The sequence below is a fragment of the Stylophora pistillata genome, chromosome 8 (assembly GCF_964205215.1).
Source record: "Stylophora pistillata chromosome 8, jaStyPist1.2, whole genome shotgun sequence".
In the NCBI taxonomy this organism is placed as follows: Eukaryota; Metazoa; Cnidaria; class Anthozoa; order Scleractinia; family Pocilloporidae; genus Stylophora; species Stylophora pistillata.
Window position 1 is genome coordinate 6773399 of NC_142526.1, and position 8369 is coordinate 6781767.

The 8369-nt window shown below is 40.6% G+C and overlaps 2 pseudogenes; both read right to left on the reverse strand.

Annotated features, from left to right (window-relative positions):
* Positions 1 to 284: 284 nt before the first annotated feature.
* On the reverse strand, positions 285 to 1940 carry LOC148724703 (uncharacterized; annotated as a pseudogene).
* A 3908-nt stretch (positions 1941 to 5848) lies between these two features.
* LOC148724704 (histone H2B pseudogene) lies at positions 5849 to 6910 on the reverse strand (annotated as a pseudogene).
* Between the last annotated feature and the right edge of the window lie 1459 nt (positions 6911 to 8369).

Consider the following 8369-nt stretch of genomic DNA (forward strand, 5'->3'; position numbering starts at 1 on the left):
TCAACAGCTAATTTCCAGTCTTCCACGAGTCTAAGTAGAGTGGTCTGACAGCTATGATGTCTTCCGTGATAAGCTGTCATTCTCTGATAGAGAGTTGGATCATAGTGCCCGGTGATTTGCTTACTGAGCATATGCTCAAATGTCTTATTTACGGTGACAAGGGACGTGATGGGACGATAGTTCTTCGCCAGTTGTCTGTCACCTTTTTTAAACAGTGGCGTCCACTCTCCCATTTTCCACGCACAAGGCCATCGCCCCAGCTTGATACAGCTGTTGTAGTGTCATTAGCGATGGGGCAATTCCACAGGCCACGTTCTTAAGGAGTTTAGGCGGTGCTCCGGGGTCCCACTCACAGGACTTATTGGGGTTGATATTTTCAAGCGCTTTTTGCACTTGATCCTTGCTGACGCGATTGTTCCTTGGTATGCTTCTCTTAGAGCTTTAACGCTGTCATGGTTGTTATGGTTCTCTTCTGTGATGCAAATAGCACTGTCTCCTACAATGCTAACAGCAGCTATGGTGAAATAGTTCACTAATTGCTCAGCTACCTCGCATTGATCTTTTACAATGATGCCCTCTTCTGTTTTTAAACTGATTAAGGTGGACTCCTTAGTTTTGCTATTAATAAATGGCCTAAAGGCGTTGTAAAACTCCCTTGGCTTGGATTTCAGCTCCTCTGACTTGGCGAACCAGTATTCCATGATAGCCTTCCTCCGTTCGCGTGTGGCAATATTCCTGTACTTTCTTTTAAGTTCCATGTTCTCTGGCGTTCGGTTCTTCGCAAACAGTATGGCGTGTTTCCTCTTGTTCCTTATCGCCTTTTTCCAAGCTGGGGTCATGTAGGGTACGTCCTTTTCAAGCACACGTTTTCTTTTGATAGGGGCGTGCGCGTTCAGTGTGCACTCAAAGAGGGCGGTCCAATACTCGTACTTATCATCTACATCAGTGAATATTTCACCCACATGCCACGGTGCCTCTAGAAGTTCGTGGTTGAGCTGTTGAAAATCAGTGTTTCTCGTCTGCCTGTAGGTAGTTACCTTCGTTCTGTGCTTATAAACTTTCTCTTTCATTTCTCCGTATACCATACAGTGATCACTTAGTCCTGGATCGCACGTTCCACTTTTTACAAAAAGTTCTGGGGTATTTGTGAGCAGAACATCGAGAAGCGTTTGTGAGTGAACTGATATTCTTGTTGGTTTTGTTATCAAGCACTCCAAGTTGTTAATTTCTTGAAGATCAGTTAGAATCTTTCCCTCAGCACTGTCAGGTCGTAACCTGTCCATGTTTAAATCACCAACAATGACGATTGTTTGTTTTAGAAAACATAGAAACTGACAGATGTCGTTGATTTCTTCCTCTACTTTTTGAAGGTATTTGTCCTCGGATGGTATTTTTCTGCCTTTCCTAGATGGTCTAGGCGGCCTATAGATAGCAAGTAATGCTATATCAGTTCTCCCTATCCTGGATTCGACAGCGACAGTTTCAAGCGTTTTTTATGCTCTCGGTAGTGTTAATTTCTTTGATGGAATTACAGAGGAGAAATAAACAATGAGTCCTCCGCCACCTTTTACTCTGTCTTTCCGATACATGTGGTATCCGTTTAGGGTAAATTAGCTATTAGGATACGAACTATCGATCTTAGTCTCGGATATAACCAGGATGTGAGCTTTTAAAACATCATTCAGCTCTTTGAGCTCTTCAAATCTATTCTGGATGCTGTTTATGTTTAAATGCAAAATGAATGCACCGCTGGGATTATCTTTTCTTTGTTCCAGGATTGTAGCGTCGTCATTTGCATATCCACCATTAGTGTGATTTTCATCTATTGATGTATTAAAAGATGATTCCTTCCCAATTTCGCGATCAAAATCTGGCTCCGTATTAAAAGAACAATCCCCATTACTAAATGGTAAGGAGCATAGCGAACATTTCCAGTCCATGACCTGCTAATCTGAGTAGCTTTTAAACATCGCTTTTGTCAAGTTCAGGCATTTAGTGTGCGAGAAGTAATTACACTGAACACACAGTAGGGAATCTTGATTGGAACGCACGCGTTCGCCACACTCTTTGCAGGGATGTTTGGACATTTTCGTTGTAGGTCCGGGGTTTGGGTGGATGTCTCCTCCAGTTATGAGTCGGTAGATTTGGAAGCTACTTGTGCCGTTCGAAGTGTGAGAAAATCTCGTAGACAAGTATAGTTTTCCATGGCCGCGGCTTGGAGTGGTCTTGCGAGAATTCAGTAAGCCTGTGTTGGCTACGACTAGCGACCAGTGTTCCATTGCGGCTGAAGCGTCTCTTCTTAGAATAAGAGAACTAGTGTTGTCACTTCCATGAAGGAATAAGGTAGTCATAAGCAGCAAAATTGCTAGTTCCATGGAGCTCAAAGATTCGTGTCCGGCCGCCATTTTGTCCACTCCCAGATCGCTCTTTTAATTCCATCTATAGTTATAAGTTCCCTTATTTTACTGTCTATCTTTGACCAGAGTACTGGTCCCAAGTATCTGATAGAATGTTTTCGAAAACCTGTGGTGTTAACTCTTGGAATTTTAAATTCATTATTTCTTAGATTGTAGTTATTGCTATTGATGAAAAACAACCCAAGAATGTAATCTGGGCACAAGCCATTTTGAACCCTGAACATTAACAATGCATTGTCTTCCAACCTCCTATTATGTAAAGTGGGTAATTTAGCCCTTTCTAAAAGTTCAGGATAGGATGAATTGTTACCGCAATAAATGGCCCCAAGGGCCTTATCTTGTACTCGCTCTAATTTCTGCAGTCACTTGCTTTAGAAATGTTCCATACGATGCTACAATACGTCCAATGAGGCAGAATAGAAGCCTTAAAGAGTTGTAACTTGGCTTCAGTGGGTATGAGATTCCTTAACCTGTTTATAGCCCCTACTCGTTGGCTACACTATTTGCAAATACTACTTACATGACCAAAAAAATTCAGAGCGTTATAAATATTGACCCCCAGCAAGGCAATAATGTCTGTCCTGTTAAGTTATGATCCTTAAGCTTATGAAACATATGTATGAACTGCGGTTATGAAACGTATATATGCACGATCCTTCGCAGTAAAGTACTATTTGAGCAATAGTGAAAATCAGACCTGAAAAAAATTTCAAGCCTGTACGGGATTCGAACCACTGACCTCTGCGATACTAGTGCAGCGCTCTACCAATTGAGCTAACAAGCCAACTGGGAGCAGGCCATCAAATTAATTCGACATAAACCCGTAGATGATAAATCAAACAACAACAAACATATGAAACATATGTATGAACTGCGGTTATGAAACGCATATATGCACGATCCTTCGCAGTAAAGCACTATTTGAGCAATAGTGAAAATCAGACCTGACAAAAAATTTCAGGCCTGTACGGCCTGAACGGCCTTCATATGTTTGTTGCTGTTTGATTTATCATCTACGGGTTTATGTCGAATTAATTTGATGGCCTGCTCCCAGTTGGCTTGTTAGCTCAATTGGTAGAGCGCTGCACTAGTATCGCAGAGGTCAGTGGTTCGAATCCCGTACAGGCCTGAAATTTTTTTCAGGTCTGATTTTCACTATTGCTCAAATAGTGCTTTACTGCGAAGGATCGTGCATACATACGTTTCATAACCGCAGTTCATACATATGTTTCATATGTTTGTTGTTGTTTGATTTATCATCTACGGGTTTATGTCGAATTAATTTGATGGCCTGCTCCCAGTTGGCTTGTTAGCTCAATTGGTAGAGCGCTGCACTAGTATCGCAGAGGTCAGTGGTTCGAATCCCGTACAGGCCTGAAATTTTTTTCAGGTCTGATTTTCACTATTGCTCAAATAGTGCTTTACTGCGAAGGATCGTGCATATATACGATCCTTAAGCTTGTTACTCCTACTCATTAATAGAGACCCTTATTTCGCAAATTTACTCCCTAAAAAATTCGAATCATACCAGCTGGCTGCTTTATGAGCACTGTCTTGTAGATCGGTTTGAATAATACTAACATTGTAAATAGACAACTTTTTTGAGAGACATGTTTCGGCACGCTTATGCCATCTTCAATCAATGAGTAACTGAACGTGAGTAATTATATCGCAAGTAGATGAATAAAATATTTACAGTATGATGTAATACAAAGGCTGTCCTGGGATCAATGTCTTTTAAAGTCTTAGCATCATCAGCCACTGGTATTTCTTTGAAATAAAAGGATTGGTCATCATCAATGGACAATTTTTGATTCACAATGGCTTGTATTCTTTCATGCTCCCGCAGTGTGGAGTACGTCGCGTCGTTGGCAGGGCCAATGTCGTCAGCAATGGTTGAGAAATAATCATCCATAGTCTCTACAATATCTAACTGGTTGGTGATTATTGAGCTATTAATCTTCAATTTTATTTCAAAGGATTCTTTCACTTTTTTTGAGCCAAGTAAAGGCATAAATGTTTTGAAAACTTGTGCGGCTTATTTCTGAGGTCGTCAGACGTAGCCTTATTATAATCTTTAATGGCTTTGCGTCCGAGACATGTGGCCTCGTTCTGTAACTTTTTTTGAAGTTCCCAGTCTTCAGTGGCTTTGGTCCTATAAAATCTTCTGCGTGCTTTTCTTCTTCGTCTAATTGCCTCCTTTCACTCAGTTTTCATATTTGGCACATCGTCGTCTCTAGCATGCATTTTCTTACATGGCATATGTTCGTCTACAATTCCAATAACAGTACGCTGAAAACTTCAGACTGATCGTTAACATCATCAAAAACTTCAGCGACATGCCACGGGGCGGCAGCTAAGTGTTTCTTAAATTCCTGTTCATCAAAGTTTTTACTTGACCGAAAATTCACCACTTTTGTTTTTGATCTGGCTATCCTTTCCTTCATAAAAAGATAGACAAGGGCGTGGTCATTCATCCGTTGATCAACCACGCCGCTTTTGGTGAAACCATCGGGCAGGTTGGTGAGAATAACATTTATGAGTGTCTCACTCACTCGCCTTCCAATTTTCTGAATTCCGATCGGTTTAGAAGTGAGGTAGTCAAGCTCATGCGTTTCTTGTAGATCATAAAGTAGTTTTCCTTCCTGATGATTGCTTGCTGGTCGAAGGCGATCAAGATTCAAGTCACCAAGCAATACAATAGATTCCCTTTGTACATTTTCCCAATTGCATATGTGGTTAACTCTTCTTCGAGCTGTTGTCGATACGATAATGTGAAGCTTTTTGGAGGTCTATACAGGCCAATCTCAATAACTGTCTTCGCCTTTAATTGGATGTCTAATACCATAGGCTTGATGGTTTTGTAGCTCTTTTCTAGCGTAATTCTTTTACAAATTAATTCAGAGGATACGTAAGTTAGGATCTCTCCTCCTTTCTTTATTTCGTTTCTGTACAACCCGTAACTATGGGTGGTAAATTGACTGTTAGGATTGGAGGAATCAATTTTGGATTCGAATAATATCATCCATATGGTGAGATGGGTCTGAAAAACTATAAAAAAAAAAGCAGGTTTTACTTTTTAATTCTAAAGTAGATTGATCCGGGAGGAGGGCAGGAAATAAATAAAGTAATAAATAAATAATAATCATTGTAAACAAACATTAATTTGCAGCACGTCGCCACAAGCAATCTGTGCATCTTTCGTGAGATTATTCCATACTCTGCAACTCAGTGAGCATTGGGAGGCGTGCATGTCAAAAGTCAGAGACACGTCACTAGAAAATTTTCCGACTGAAACACCTTCCTCTTTAATATAAGTGAAAGCAAACATAACACGACATACAAAAGCTAATCTAAAGTCGACATCTGTCAATGAATGGCTGGTTATTTTAACACTTCATAAAACTACAATGGACGGTGTCATATTCATACATAAAGTTATTTCAGAATAGTTAGAAAACTTGTCGATAAACGCACGTTATCTTGGCATTCCTGTCGTCTCAACATCTTGGATAATTCAACCTCAAGTTCGGTAACAACAAAATAAACAACAACATTCGATAACTGGTTGATCAGAGAATTGGACAGACGTTATGGTGCCTTTAAAAAACCTCTTGCTTTTGATAAAAATATCGGTCGCACTTATCATTCATTCGCTGCTAGTGTATTTGGAGACAGCCTTCGTACCTTCACTGATAGCGTGCTTGGCAAGTTCACTTGGCAAAAGTAAGCGTGCAGTAGTTTGGATTTCGCGAGAGCTCATTGTCGACTTCTTGGCGTACTTTGTCAAGCGAGATGCCTCCATAGCTATGTGCTCGAAGATGTCGCTAACGAAATAGTTCATTATGCCCATGGCTTTGGTTGCGATTCCAGTATCAGGATGAGCTTGCTTCAGCACTTTGTAGATATACAGCGAATAACTTTCCTTTCTCTTCAGCTTCTTTTTCTAATCTTGTCGGCTGCAGCACCGGATTTCATTCTACCAGCTTTCTTCTCCGCTGAAACATCACGGTAAGGCTTGGGTAATTTCACTATGACCAGACAAAGGCTCACCCTCTGCTAAATCATACTATTCGATACACTACGAACTTTAATACTACATTTTAAATTACAATTTTGCAATGCAAAGTTGCTCAGCTGCCAATTTTATAAAGCACGCGTACTGACGATGTATCACATTTCACTAAGAGATCAATCTTTGATCAGTTACTTCTGGATGTTGAAATCCAAAGGTTACGAGGTCAGCATGAAGTTTGTGATTAACGGATTTCGATCCAAACTAGCGATAAAGTTACCAGTTACAAAACTTAAACGAAACTCCCGACAGCTCTCCACTTTTCAGACGTCTTATAGATATTAAAAAGAACTAAAAACATATCTGCCAGCTGCACGACCACAGTAAGGCGTTTTCAAAAATGTCAGTGAAGGGAGGTTAATATATTCACCCAAAATTAGTGTTTTCGTTTTGCTGTCGATTATCTACATCGATGCATTTGCGACTATCCTCAGCAATAAAACGCTGGAAAATGACGAGAGGAGCGACATCATATATGCATTATATATATGCATCGATGCATTTGCGACTATCCTCAGCAATAAAACACTGGAAAACGACGAGAGGAGCGACAGCATATATGCATTATATATATGCATCGATGCATTTGCGACTATCCTCAGCAATAAAACACTGGAAGACGACGAGAGGAGCGACATCATATATGCATTATATATATGCATCGATGCATTTGCGATTATCCTCAGCAGTAAAACACTGGAACACGACGAGAGGAGCGACATCATATATGCATTATATATATGCATCGATGCATTTGCGACTATCCTCAGCAATAAAACACTGGAAAACGACGAGAGGAGCGATGGATTTCAACTTTCTGTTCTAAATAATTTTGGCAGATAGAGATAGTTCTGCGCGGCTCAATTAGAAAATACCCGTGGTCAGAAATAAAGCTGTCAGCTCGGGAAGGAACTTTAAAAATCTCAGCAGACTGCCGAGTTATGACCAAATCCGGCAGAGTATGGCCCAGGTGTGGGTGGGCTCAACTACATATCGTTTATGTCCAGATAAGCTAATGAGGTCTAATAATTTAATGGAATCGCAGTCATCAGGCTTGTCCCAATGAATGTACCATTCACTCTGATGAAGGGCTAACGCTCGAAACGTCAGCTTTTTTATTTATTTCGGTGGCCAATTTACAATTTCAACTGAGTTGATATAACCAAATTACCTTGTTATCCCCACCGACGCAGCACCACAGTTTCTTTAGAAACTTTTAGCCTTTATACATTTGTCCCAATGAATGTTTGGGTCTCCAAAAATGACCAACTCCGCTTTAGATGACACGAATGACTCAACATAACCCGTTACTTTAACAAGAAACGTCTCAGTTGTTTCTATAGGATCGTCTGGGTATGGTGGTCAGTATATGACCAAAGATGAAGGCTTAAGAGGTTCTGATTGGACAAACCAGTCGGAAAACTAAAATGGCACCTTCCCGTCTGCATCAATCTTCCTAGCGGTAAGTGAACCGCGGTAAATCAGGGCAGCAGCACCTCCATGTCTACTAGAACGAGGCCAATCTACCATGTTGTAGACAACAGGACAAGCCTCACTTTCTAACACTTCTCATCCTTCGTACAGAGCCACGTTTCAGTGATGGCAAAAACTTCGATCTTACTTTTGCATAAGTAGTCCCCAAAATCCGCAGTGTTATTTCTGAAAGATCGTGCATGCAGCTGGCCATTAGCAAATCCTTACCCTGTATTGACCGTTTATGATTACATTTCTCTGTGCATTGTTTTTTGAAGTAACTATGGGGTTCCGTGCCGGGTTCAGTTAATGAACCAAATCACCAAGCTATTGGAAGATGAAAAGTAGCCGATGCATGTGAGTAATAGTTGCATGGACATTTATGACGCTTGATCTTGGGCCTT